The sequence below is a fragment of the Cebus imitator genome, unplaced genomic scaffold (genome assembly GCF_001604975.1).
Source record: "Cebus imitator isolate Cc_AM_T3 unplaced genomic scaffold, Cebus_imitator-1.0 Scaffold16, whole genome shotgun sequence".
Classification (NCBI taxonomy): Eukaryota; Metazoa; Chordata; class Mammalia; order Primates; family Cebidae; genus Cebus; species Cebus imitator.
Window position 1 is genome coordinate 8,182,476 of NW_016107331.1, and position 15,149 is coordinate 8,197,624.

Consider the following 15,149-nt stretch of genomic DNA (forward strand, 5'->3'; position numbering starts at 1 on the left):
AGCAGACAAATTTGGAAAGATACAAAACTATGATTATCTTTGTTTGGGCAATGATGGAATATCTAGCTGAAATTAACTCTAGATTTTACATCTTATTATTGTCAAGCCTGTATGCTTCTTTATTGTTATTAAAAGTCTCCTCAATTGCTTATTTATCCAGAATTGAAAGACACAGCTCGAATATAAAGAATATTACAAAATTTTACCAAATAGATCAAATAAATGATGAAATAAAGCAATGCAAGAAACTTTAATGCTTTCTAAAAACAATTAAAAAAATCATAAAGCATAAAATTTTCTAAGTGTATTTTATCCTGTGAAAAAATTCAGACTTAATAATATCTGAAACTGCCATCCTGCTTTTATCATCTTTCATATTGTAATTAAAATAACCATAGTAACAATTGCAGAAATGTCCTTCCGAAGAAATATTTACAATGTGACTTTCATATTATAATATACACATACACACGTGTTTTCCTCACATATACTTAATATGTTTATCAAAGACATTTTTATTTTATTTTAATTTACTTTCATGAATAACTTTAGTATATTATGGCATTAAATGTTTTTTTTCAGGAATAAAACCTAACTTTATAACATCAAAAGGTTATCTTATGAAGTCTTTACTTGATAGGAATCAATTACCTTGATAAGCAGGAATCATTTGCATTTTAACTCAGAGAAAATTAGTTAACTGTACATGTAACATTTCCTATAAAGGTGTATGACGAGTCAAGCACAACTATTAAGGATGTTTACAATTAGCAGATTCTACTTTGATAATTTTTGCATGTGTATATATATATATATATAGTCTTAATAAACAGTAAGTTCCTTGAGAACATGGATTATGTCTCATTTATTTTTAATATCTTATTATACTCAGTACACTATATTAAAATAGTTATCATTCAATAAATGCTTATTAGACAGATAATTTATATTTTATACATGCATGAGTAGTATTACAAGGAAAAACATACACTTATTAGAAAGACAACATTTCATAGATGAACACATGAAAAAATCTTGAAACAATTTGTAACCATTTCTGTATTCCATGGAACTTAAATCCTTTCATATAAAATTCCTTTTATTATCATATTTGTTTCCAAAGTGATACTACATCATTGACTCAATGTTTTTGTACAATAACCATTAGAGTCTTCCTTGTTCATGAACTCCTTCCCTATTTCCCCAACTCCTTTTCCATCTCCCCAACTTCTTCCTTTGAACTTCCAATTGAATTTTGTCTGTACTTTGACCATAATGCTTTCTTCTTTTCAGTTTTTCTTATTATTTATATGTTTTATTCATATATATTTTATGTATGTTATTTACCCTTCTGGATTGCTCCTTGAAAACAGGATCCACATTTGATTCATCTTAGTACCCCAGTAGCAATTCACAGAACATACTAGCAATTTAATGAATTGAATGGATGCATAAACCATTAACAATTTATTAAGTATCCACTCTGTGTACAGCAGTGTGTGAGACCCTGAGGATACAAAGAAACATAAGAGATGGCTCTTGTTCTAGAGGAGCTTATGGTATTTAGAGGAATGCTTATAGGTACATCAAAATATAACCATAGGTAATTATGGGTTCACAATTTCCAATACTTTTGCTTGTCTTTCTTTATATTTAGAGTTTTTTAAAAATAAACTTCACTTATTAAAATACAACTTACAAAACATTTTTCATAGAAATAGTTTTATTCTTTTATTTTTGCATGAACTGAATTCAAATTACAACTTTATCAAAACCAAACAGCCTTCAAGCCTTCATGAGGCTCAACATGAATCTTCTCTCTGGATAGGTGCACCTCTATGCTTACATTTCTTCCTCCTAAAAAATAAAACAATCGTGTGTGAGTGTAAATACAAGCACAGGCAGGCCTACAGAGAGTATCAGGCATAAATTATAAAAGTAGTTTATTCTTCTTTGGATTCACAGGGTAAATTGTTCATATGTGACTCTGTAAAGCACAGTGAGTAAGTGGACTATTTTCCCACTCAACTTCAAATATCCCCACTCCAAGCTTTAAAAATACTAGCAGTATATTTTGGGGAGAAAATCTATACATTTCTCTTAGCTAATGTCTAACTGAGGGCTGTCAAAGAGAAGACTTAAGTGTAACATATATGATTTTATTCATAATCATACCATTCCTTCTTCCTTTCTAATTTAATATTTTTAGAGGATAATAAGCATTAAGAACACAAAACAGATATGAACGTAGTAACTACGGTGAAAAGTTCAAATGCGGCATAAGGAGAGAATCAGATCTTCAAAGCTTGGCCCTCCCTTTCTCTAACAGATCTTGCCTAGAGCACCTATGTATTTCCATTTAAAAATGCTGCAGTTGTTACCTGTTTTTCCCTTTTTATCATTATGTAACAGATTTTGGGCTGTATTTAAAATTTTTAAAGAACTATGTTTTAGATGATAGGTGGTTTGAACTACTAAATAGAGTATTGGTGTGTGGGCGGATGGTTGTCTCTTTTTGCACTCTGCAGCTGAATGCCTGAGGCACTGCCAGGGAACAGTGGAAGATATTTATGGAAGCAGGCAAGTCTGTATGCACCCATGCTAGCCAGCAATCGATCTCCCTCCCTCTTGCCCTCACCTCTGTAAACATATTTATAGGCAATTGCATGTGCAATGCACACACATACATACTACACAAGTAAAATTGTTTCTTCCATATGCTTCAATTTTCTCAATGCTCTTCATATTTTTCATTTTTCTGATATTTGGATAGGTCAAGCAATCAATGTACACATTCAATGTGGTACTGCATCTTGTTTTGCAGAAAAGTTGGCATAATCAAAGCTAAATAATCTTGCAATCAATGGCATTTTAGAATAGAGAAAAGATTATGAGTATGCATATGATTTTCACTTTCCTTGCTTCAAGTTTATTGACTCCAAGATACCAATTTGGCTTTTTCTCTTCTGTTCCATTCTGTTACTGTCACTCTTACACATACACACATATTTGACTACATTTCTGAAAGAATAGAAAACAGTGGTCTGCTCCACTTTACATTAAAAATACCTTCTTTAAAAATACATGTAAAAAATCTTGTATAGAGAAGAAGAAGGTTGCTATTTAGAAAAACATTATTTTGAATTACTTCATAAAGTGAAGGTCTTTTGATAAAAAAGAAACTTCAAGTTACTTTTTGCTTTTTAAATATTTCAAGCCACATAGATTGGATTTAGTAACATTCAATTGCTTTATTTCAGGAATGCTTCTTCATGTATTTAGGTGCTGATATAGACACAAACTGATATCTGAGAGCTGGATACATAGTAGGCTCACAAATTGTCTTCTGTTGGAATTGATTTAAATGTGAAAGTGATTTGTAAATTCTCATTGTATATGCTTCTGGACCAAGATAAAAATGTCATCACTCCATTAATGATTTTATTATCTTGTTTTAGATATTTAGAAAGAAAGACTAAAGTCAATTCCTGTGGCAATGAAATTTTGACATCTTTAGGAAGAAATTGTGTGGGTGTGTGTGTGTGTTTGTGTGTGTAAAATCTTATATGTAGTATACTTTATATTGGATCAACAAATTTATTTTGTGAAAGTTGCAGTATAAGTCCTTTGTGTGTGCATGTGTGTGTCTGTTAGAGAGAGAGACAGAGAAAGAAAGAGAGAGTGTGTAAAGTATATAGCGAACAAAACATACAACAAATTCCAAACTAAACTTTATGAATTGAATTAAAAACTTGCATAGAGGGCGTTCAGTCACATGAAATCGGTACAGACAGTTTTTCAACATAGAAGAAGGAAAATTGGTTTAAATAATATCTCAAAATAGCACAACTTGCAGCAAGTATATAATTTGTGAAGTAATTGGGTAATTAATTGAAAAAAAAATGTTGAGCAGTGCACGAAGCTTGTCCATCTTTCAAAAACTGGAGCTCAGATGGCATATGGCAGAATATAAATGTGTCTCTTTTCTGATGCTTTGAATGTTAATTTTACAGACTGTTCTAGTTCATCCCATTCGTAATGGTAAAGATAAATTTTAGTTCACAAGAAAATATATTATTTAATACAGAGCTTATATTTTTGTTTTTTTCAAAATTAATACAAGTCTTATGGAATATTTCTTAATATTTTAGGATATCCTCACTTTCTTAAATTTCTTTCATTAATTGTTTATTTCCTCAGTATATTCCTAATGTAGATTATACCTTAGGAAACATGGTCCTGGTCACAATTCAAGGCCACTCTGTACACCTTTATATACCTTTAGGGTCTCAGTTTTCATTAATTCTCTCCATACACACCAAGCTTCAATCTCACAAAATTCCTCTCTTCCCACCTCTAGCCCCCAACCCCAGCCCACATAACTTGTGCCAATCTCTTTGGAGATACTGTGTTTCTATCCAAAATGCCTGTGCTCATCCAATTACCTGGAATCTACGTTCTCTTATTTTTTTTACCTGCTAACCCTCCAGTCACCTTTCAACACTCCATTCAAACACAGCCTTCTCTAACACAGCATCTTCTTCTTACTCAGGCTGAGATAGTTCCTCCTCCCTTTGAGTTCCCCTTGTATTTGCCCCATTGTGTTAGAGATTTTTTTTTTTTTTTTTTTAATGAAGCCGTCTCTCTGTCTAGATTACATGCTACTCAAAGGAGGAGGTCATGAGCAATTAATATTGGAATCCTCAGTACGGAGCATAATGTCTGAAATATACAAAATAATGCTAGTTAATTTTGATAATATTTTGCTTGAGAAAAATAGTGGTTGTCCTCAAATAGTAAGAGGATTAAAAACACTAAGTTCTTTGAGAGGCTGAACTGGGTGGATTACTTGGGGCCAAGAGTTGGTGACCAGCCCATTTTTACTAAAAACACACACACAAAAAATTGTTGAGCGTGGTGGCATGCCCCTGTAGTCCCAGCTACTTGGGAGGCTGAGGCACAGGAATTGCTTGAACCCAGGAGGCGGAGGTTGCAGTGAGCTGAGATCGTGCCACTGCATTCCCACCAGGTGACAGCACAAGATTCTGCCTTAAAATAAAACCAAAACACCCACTAAGTTACCAAGAATAATACATAATAAATTACAGAGAAACAAATAATTGAATAATGGAGTCATACAAGCTTAAAAATTGAGAGAGAGAGAGAGAGAAAGGAAAATAACTTAGCTAGTTTGATAAGCTAGCTTTTGATTAGCTAGCTAGGTAAGTTATTTTCTTCTCTCTCTCAATTTTTAATCTTGCATGTCTGACTCCTTAGTCACTTATAAGTATGAATCTTCTGCGTAAGTATAGGGGCTGAGAGACAGTATTTGAGCCAGCGTTTTAAGTTTACCAAGGTTGACTTAGGGAAAATTACTTAAATTTGCATTTCTTCTTTGAAAAGTAGGGAGCATATGAATACCAGCCACACAGGTTGATCATGAGGGTCACATGATGTCATATATGTAAAGTTCACAGGATGTGAACAGACTAATGTCTGTTCATTCAATAGACATTAGCGATTATTATTATTATTATTGAGATGGAGTTTCACTCTTGTCCCCCAGACTGGAGTGCAATGGCGAGATCATGCCTCACTGCAATCTCTGCTTCCCGGATTCAAGTGATTCTCCTGCCTCAGTTTCCCAAGTAGCTGGGATTACAGGCATGCATCGCCACACCTGGCTATTTTTTGTATTTTTAGTACAGATGGGGTTTCACCATGTTGGCCAGGCTGGTATCAAATTCCCGGCCTCAAGTGAGCCACATGCCTCAGCCTCCCAAAGTGCAGGGATTACAGGTGTGAGCCACCGTGCCTGGCTCATGCTATTATTATTATCAATGCTTTTGCTCCTCCTTTGAAATTTCTAGTCTTTACCGTATTGGCTCGTGAACTCTGCTTTGCATTTAAAAGATAATTCAAAAAATAAATAACCTACTTTTGGCAGTTAAGACACCATTTATCCAATTTCTATCTTATTAGCAGAAGTCAATGTAGAGAAACCTTTTGAACTTAATCTATTTCTCCTTGATAAATCCAACTGGTAGTTTCTGTAAAACCCATTTCAGCTGGTTAAACCTAGAGTCACTGAGTTCCCTTAGAATAAACTCACATTTTTACCCTCACCATCAAAGTCAAATTTACCTCCTAAGAAGTTTAAATATTCTATCTTTTCCTTTTCAGACATCATTTTATTACATTTCTCATGTTTAGCAGACAAAGAAGTTATAATATTATAAGCCAACATCACTTCTGCAAATTGATGCTGCTGGTTCACACATTAGCACTAGCATTAAAATGTTTAGGTCAGAAACTACCTGCCAGATGATTTCTCACCGCATGGGGAGGCTGGTTGGCAAGGACAGCACAGTCTGCCCCTCCCTACTTAGGGCATTGTGAATACTATGCTGCAAACACTGATAAAAAGCAGGTGTCACTGAAGGAGCTAGAATCACGGAGCTACAAAGGATAGAAGATAAGATGACATTTTCACCAAGTGCATTTTAATCCTCACTATATATTTTTAAAAAGTTTAGTGGATTATTTTTCATTTCTTTCTTCAAATCACCTCTGAAACTCTTCCAAGCCTGCACATTACTGTCTTTGTGCTGAGAACTTGTAGTCTCATATCAAATTCTGGGCCCTTCACACACACATACAAAGGATGATGCTTGCAGGAATTGTGACTGGGATACACTGAGTATCCCAGTGACTGGGTATGCATTGAGTACCTAGGTGGCACAAGGCAGAGGGAGAATGGAAATGAAAATGTATATTTTCTCCAAGGAAGGAACTGATTATCTTAAGTTTAGTAAGTATAGACATGTTTTTACTTTAAATGAATGCATACTATTGACCCAGTATCTAATGGAATGATGAAAAAATAAAGAACAGTACAGCTTTATGACCAGATGAGTAAAGAAAATAACAAGACTGGGAAAAAGTGTATCACGAATGTTGTGATGGTTGTCACAGTTACAACTTGTGACATTAGAGCAAAGTGGAAAAGTGGTTTGTGCTGTAAAAAGGTATTAAACATAATAGAAGAGCCACTATTAAGAGGAATTTTTTAAAATAAAACATAGTGAATTTGGTAGGACATTTCCTTTCAATAGACAAAATAGGACTGGTGAGCTAGTCATCTGAAATCAGAATTAAATGTTGCTGGCCAAAATAATAAGCTTAGATCAGGATCAGGATCTAAGCTTATTATTTAAGTTTTGACCAGCTACAAACTGACCTGAGTTCTGCACAAAAAAGAAAACCATTTTTAAATGGAGAGATGAAGAAATGTCATTAATTTGTGGTCCCCCAAAATCAAATTTATTGCACAGATATTTTTGAATCTTATATTTGTCAAATAATAATTTCAGCTAGATATGAAAAAGTTAGTTTCTATCACAATTGACAGTGTTCCAGCTATGTTAGGTAAAAAATCCAGATTTATTGGAATTTTAAAACAAAAGACTGATATTTCTCTTACTGTTTCATTCTTCTGTGTAATACATATTGAAAATATTTGGAGCTTCACCAAGATGGCCAAATAGGACCAACTCTGGAGTGCAGTTCCCAGCCAGAGTGATACAGAGGGTGAGTGAGCTCTGCGTTTCCAACTGAGGTACCAGGCGCATGTAGGAGGGTGAGCTGAGGCAGGGTCGGGCACTGCCCCACCTGGGAAGTGCAACAGACCAGAGGACTCCTCCTCCGACCCAACGGAGGCCATTGAGGCCTTTTCTGGCCACTCTGGCACTCTGGTTCACATATTGCGCTTCTCCCATAGTCTTTACAGCCCACAGATCAAGAGATTCCCACCAGCGGATGAACACCATGGGTTTCCAGCACAAAAACCTGCACAAATCTGGGCAGCTGTTTTAACTGGCACCTGGAGTGCCTACGAGATAGAACTGCCCATTCCCCTGAAAAAGACGGGGCTAAAGGCAGGGAGCCAGATGATCCAGGTCAGCAGGTCCCACCCCCCATAAAGACCAACAAACGGAAATGCACTGGCTTGAGAGTTTTGCAGCCAGCACAGCAGTTTGAGCTCGACCCAGGATGGTGGAGCTCTGTGGTGGGAAGGGCATCCACCATTACTGAGGCAGTCTGCTATTATCAAGGCAGTTCTAACCTTACCTGTGTAAGCAAAACCCCAAGGAAGTTTACACCACGGTTGGGCAGAGCTCACAACAGCTCAGCAACGCTTCTACAGGCAGACTGCTGCGACTAGGCCCCTTCCTTGCTGGCAGGGCATCTCTGAAAAAAGGCAGCAGCACTTCAGGAACTTATAAATAAAGTCCCACCTTCCCAGGACAGAGCACCTGGGAAAAGAGGCAGTTGTGAGTTCTGCTGCAGCAGACCTAAACATCCCTGCCTGGTAGCTCTGAATGGAACAACACAGCTCCCAGCACAGCACTTGAGCTCTGATAAGGGATGGGCAGCCTCCTTAATTGGCTCCCTGACCACCATATAATCCAAAGAGGCACCTCATAAAGGAGAGCTCTGACTGAAATCCGGTAGGGAACCCTTCTGGGATGAAGATACCAGAAAAAGGAACAGGCAGCAATCCTTACTGTTCTGCAGCCCCCACAGTGATTCCCAGGCAAGCATTCCTGAAGCAGAGGGGCCTGACTGTTAGAAGGACAGCTAAAAAACAGAAACAAATAGCTTCAACTTCAACAGAAAGAGCATCCACTCAGAGACCCCAACTGAAAGTCACCAACTTCAAAGACCAAAGGTAGATGAATCCATAAAGATAGGGGAAAACCAGTGAAAAAAGGATAAAATCACCAAAAACCAGAACACCTCTTCTCCAAGAGATCACAACTCACCATCAAGGGAACAAAACTGGATGGAGAATGGAGTATGACGAATTGACAGAAGCAGGCTACAGAAGGTGGGTAATAACAAACTTCTCTGAGCTAAAGGAACATGTTGTAACCCAATGCAAAGAAAATAAGAACCTTTAAAAAAGGGAAGATAAAATGCTAAATAGAATAACCAACTTAGAGAAAAACATAAACAACTTGATGGAGCAAAAAAACACAGCATGAGAACTTTGTGAAGCATACACAAGTTTCAATAGCCAATCGATAAAGCAGAAGAAAGGATATCAGAGATTGAAGATCAACTCAATGAAATAAAATGATAAGGCAAGATTATAGAAAAAAGAGTGAAAAGAAATGAGCAAAGCCTCCAAGAAATGTGAGATTGTGTGAAAAGATCTAATCTACCTTTGATCAGTGTACCTGAAACTGACAGGGAGAATGAATCCAAGCTGGAAAACACTCTTGAGGATATTATCCAGGAGAACTTCCCCAACCTAGCAAGGCAGACCAACATTCAAATCCAAGAAATACAGAAAATACCACAAAGAAATTCCTCAAGAAGAGCAACCACAAGGCACATAATTGTCAGATTCACCAGGGTTGAAATGAAGGAAAAAATGCTAAGAGCAGCCAGAGAGAAAGGTTGGGTTACCCACAAAGGGAAGCGCATCAGGCTCACAGTGGATCTCTACAAGCCAGAAGAGAGTGGGGGCCAATATTCAACATCCTTAAAGAAAAGAACTTTCAACCTAGAATTTCATGTCTAGCCAAACTAAGCTTCATGAGTGAAGGAGAAATAAAATCCTTTACAGACAAGCAATTGCTGAGAGATTTCATTACCACCAGGCCTGCCTTGAAAGAGCTCCTGAAGGAAGCACTAAACATGGAAAGGAACAACCAGTACCACCCACAGCAAAAACATACGAAATGGTAAAGACCATTGACACAATGAAGAAACTGCATCTGCTAACAGGCAAAACAACCAGCCAGTATCAAAATGGCAGGATCAAATTAGCACAAAACAATATTAACCTTAAATGTAAACGGGCTAAATGCCCCAATCAAAAGACACACTGACAAATTGGATAAAACGTTAAGACCCATTGGTATGCTGTATTCAGAAGACCCGTCTTACCTGCAAAGACATACATAGACTCAAAATAAAGGGATGGAGGATAATTTGCCAAACAGAGAAAGAGGAAAAAAAAGCAAGGATTGCAATCCTCCTCTCTGATAAAATGGACTTTAAACCAACAAAGATCAAAAGAGACAAAGAAGGGCATTACATAATGGTAAAAGGATCAACACAACAAGAAAAGATAACTGTCCTAAATATATATGCACCCAATACAGGAGCACCCAGATACATAAAACAAGCTCTTAATGACCTATAAAGAGACTTAGACTCCCAGACAATAATAGCGGGAGACTTTAATACTCTACTGTCAATATTAGACAGATCAATGATACAGAAAATTAACAAGGATATTCAGAACATGAACTGAGATCTGGGGCAAGTAGACCTAATAGATATCTACAGAACTCTCCATCCCAAATCCACAGAATATACATTCTCTTCAGCAACACATTGCACTTACTCTAAAATTGATCACATAATTGAAAGTAAATCACTTCTCAGAAAATGCAAAAGAACAGAAATCATAACCTGTCTCTGAGACCACAGTACCACCAAATTAGAACTCAGGATTAAGAAACTCACTCAAAATCGCACAACTATATGGAAACTGAACAACCTGCTCCTGAATGACTACTGGATAAATAATGAAATGAAGGCAGAAATAAGGATGTTCTTCAAAACCAATGAGAAAGAAGACACAATTTACCAGAATCTCTGGGACACATTTAAAGCAGTGTCTACAGGGAAATTTATAACAATAAGTGACTATATGAGAAGTGAGGAAAGATATAAAATCAACATGTCATGATTAAAAGAGGTAGAGGAACAAGATCAAACAACTTAAAAAGCTAACAGAAGACAAGAAATAACTAATATCAGAGCAGAACTGAAGGAGATAGAGACACAAAGAACCCTTCAAAAAATCAATAAATCCAGGAGCTGATTTTTTTGAGAAGATCAACAAAATAAACAGACTGCTAGCCAGACTAATGAAAAAGAAAAGAGAAGAATCTAACAGCTGCAATAAAAAATGATAAAGAGGATATCACCACTGATTCCAAAGAAATACAAACTACCATCAGAGATTACTACAAACAACTCATAAACCAGTAAATCTGGAAGAAATGGATAAATTCCTGGACACTTAGACCCTCCCAAGACTAAACCAAGAAGAAGTTGAATCCCTGAATAGGAGAGGGTCTGAAGTAGAGGCAGCAATTAATAGCCTACCAACCAAAAAAGTCCAGGTCCAGACAGGTTCACAGCCAAATTCTACCAGATGAACAAAGAGAAGCTGATGCCATTCCTTTTGAAATTATTTCAAACAATACAAAAAGAGGGAATCCTCCCTAACTCATTTTATGAGACTTACTCATCCTATTACCAAAACATGGCAGAGATACAACTAAAAAAGGAAATTTCAGGCCAACATCTATGATGAACATCAATGCAAAAATCTTCAATAAAATACTGACAAAACTAATGCAACGTCACATTAAAAAGCTTATCCATCACTATCAAGTAAGCTTCATCCCCAGAATGCAAGGCTGGTTCAACACATGCAAATCTAACAATGTAATCCATCACATAAACAGAACCGAAGACAAAAACCACATGATTATCTTGACAGATGCAGAGAAGGCTGTCAACAAAATTCAACAGCGCTTTATGATAAAAAACTCTTAATAAACTGGGTATCAATGGGATGTATCTCCAAATAATAACAGCTATTTATTACAAACCCACAGCCAATATCATACTGAATGGGCAAAAACCGGAAGCATTATCTTTGAAAACTGGCACTAGACAAGTGTGCCCTCTCTCACCATTCCTATTCAATATAGTATTAGAAGTTCTAGCCAGAGCAATCAGGCAAGAAAAAGAAATAAAGGGTATTCAATTAGGAAAAGAGGAAGTCAGATTGTCTCTATTTGCAGATGACATGATTATATTCTTAGAAGACCCTATCATCTCAGCCCAAAATCTCCTTAAGATAATAAGCAACTTCAGCAAAGTCTCAGGATACAAAATCGATGTGCAAAAATTGCAAGCATTCCTATACACCAACAATAGACAAACAGAGAGTCAAATCAAGAGTGAACTCCCATTCACAATTGCTACTAAGAGAATAAAATACCTAGGAATACAACTAACAAAGGATGAGAAACACCTCTTCAAGGAGAACTACAAACCACTGCTCAAAGAAATAAGAGAGGGCACAAACAGATGGAAATATATTCCATGCTCATAGTTTGGAAGAATCAATATTGTGAAAATGGCCATACTACCCAAAGTAATTTATAGATTAAATGCTATCCCTATCAAACTACCATTGAACTTCTTCACAGAACTTGAAAGAAACACCTTAAACTTCATATGGAACCAAAAAAGAGCCTACCTAGCAAAGACAATCCTAAGGAAAAAGAACAAACCTGAAGGCATCACACTACCTGACTTCAAACTATACTACAATGCTACAATAATCAAAACAGCATGGGACTGGTACCAAAACAGAGATATAGACCAATGGAACAGAACAGAGGCCTCAGAAGTAATGCCACACATCTACAGCCATCTGATCTTTGACAAACCTGACAAAACAAGCAATGGGGAAATTATTCCCTGTTTAATAAATGGTGTTGGGAAAACTGGCTAGCCATGCGCAGAAAGCAGAATCTGGACCCCTTCCTGACACCTTATACAAAAATTGTCTCCAGATGGATTAAAGATTTAAACATAAGACCTAACACCATGAAAACCCTAGAAGAAAACCTAGGCAAAACCATTCAGGACATAAGCACAGGCAAGGACTTCATTACTAAAACACCAAAAGCAATGGTGGCAACAAAAGCCAAAACAGACAAATGGGATCTAATTAAACATAAGAGCTTCTGCATAGCAAAAGAAATAATCATTAGAGTGAACCGGCAACCAACAGAATGGGAAAAAATTCTTGCAAGGTATCCATCTGACAAAAGGCTAATATCCAGAATCTACAAAGAACTAAAACAAATTTACAAGAAAAAAACAACTCCATCAAAAAGTGGGCAGAAGATAGGAACAGACACTTCAATGGAATACATTTACACAGCGAACAAACACATGAAAAAATGCTCATCATCACTGGTCATTAGAGAAATGCAAATCAAAATCACATTGAAATGCCATCTCATACCAGTTAGAATGGTGATCATTAAAAAATCTGGAGACAACAGATGCTGAAAGGATGTGGAGAAACAGGAACGCTTTTACACTGTTGGTAGAGTGTAAATTAGTTCAACCACTGTGGAAGACAGTGTGGTGATTCCTCAAGGATCTAGAAATAAAAATACCATTTGATCCTGCAATCCCAATCCCATTACCGGATATATACCTAAAGGATTATAAATCATTCTATTACAAAGATACATGCACATATATGTTCATTGCAGCACTGTTTACAATAGCAAAGACCTGGAACCAACCCAAATGCCCATTTATGATAGACTGGATGGGGAAAATGTGGCACATATACACCATAGAATACTATGCAGCCATAAAAAAGATTGAGTTCACGTCCTTTGCAAGGGACATGGATGAATCTGGAAAACATCATTCTCAGCAAAATGACACAAGAACAGAAAACCAAACACCACATGTTCTCACTCAAAAGTGGGTGTTGAACAATGACATCATATGGACACAGGGAGGGGAACATCACACACTGGGATCTGTTGGGGGGTGGGGTGCTAAGGGAGGGATAGCAGGGGATGGGGAAATTGGAGAGGTATAACATTAGGAGAAATACCTAATGTAGGTGACAGGGTGATGGAGGCAGCAAACCACCATGACATGTGTATACCAATGTAATCATCCCGCAAGATCTGCACATGTACCCCAGAACTTAAAGTAATATTTAAAAAAAAAATTTAAACTCAGATTTCTGAAAAACACTCTATGAAACATGTAATAGATAGGGTTGTTTAAGGTAATCATTATATGTGCATAATGTGTGTAAATACTATTCATTATTGACAGTTCATGGGAACTATTGAAAAAAATTGACACTGAGTTTAGTTGTTCTGTATTCTTTGCCAGTGCCTATTGGTTCAGTCTTGGAACAGTTTTACAAGGTCTACTGTTTTGAAAGCATTTTCTGATAACCCAGTACAAAGATTTTTTTTTTTTTTTAAATTTTGAGGTTCTAACCTTATTTGTGACATAATTAAACAGATATAAAATGCTGACTGGAAAATTTTCATAATACAAAACAATAACAATGATTTACATATTTAAAAAAGATCAGTATACAAAATACTTTAATTGTAATTTATAGTGTTATGTAAATTGGCTGCAAAAAACTACTTGAAAAATTTGAAGAACATTTTGTGAATACCTTTAAAGTTGCTTTTTAATTTGTAATACCTCTTTAAATGTAATGTTAATAATACTTGATTGACATAAGATTTGGTGAACTATGTTAACTTGAACAGGCATACATTTGAAACATAAGTTTTTGTGTCAAAAATACATAAATAATTCAAAAATATTCTAATATTTTTGGATGCAAATATTAAAGAAGCTGATTTGTTTTGGCACATAATTTAGCTGTTTGAAAATTTTAAAAGTCTTTGATGCAATTTAGGAATGGGAATCTATTTTGTATTAATCCATTTCACACTGCTATAAAGAACTACCTGAGACTGGATAATTTATAAAGAAAAGAGGTTTAATTGACTCACAGTTTAATAGGCTTAAAAAGAAGCATAACTGTGATGCCTCAGGAAACTTATAATCATGGTGGAAGGCAAAGGGTAAGCAAGCACCTTCTTCACGTGGTGGTAGCAGAGAGTATGAGAGCAAGGGGGAATGTGCTACACACTTTGAAACCATCAGATCTCGTGAGAAATCATAGACTATCATGAGAGCAGTATGGGAAAATCCACACCCATAATCCGATCACTTCCCACCAGGTCTCTCCCCTAGCATTACAAATTATAATTCAAGGTGAGATTTGTGTGGGGACACAGAGCCAAAACATACCAAATTTTATATTTTATGAAACCTAAAACAAGAGTTTCTAAAGTAACATTGGGGTTTAAATTTAGATATGCTGTAAGTGTGAAATATACAATGGATTTTGAAGGCAATATGAAAAAGATAATGTAAACTATCTCACTAACAGTTTTATATTAATTATTTGTTGAAAT

At 36.1% G+C, this 15,149-nt stretch overlaps 1 long non-coding RNA gene across 1 annotated transcript; it reads right to left on the reverse strand.

Moving 5' to 3' along the window:
- Positions 1–1,704: 1,704 nt before the first annotated feature.
- LOC119468285 lies at positions 1,705–14,346 on the reverse strand. The gene is made up of 3 exons (XR_005196952.1): positions 14,336–14,346; positions 4,476–4,722; positions 1,705–1,857 (listed from the first exon to the last, which is right to left on the reverse strand). It is a non-coding gene; the product is annotated as an uncharacterized LOC119468285 (long non-coding RNA).
- Positions 14,347–15,149: the final 803 nt, after the last annotated feature.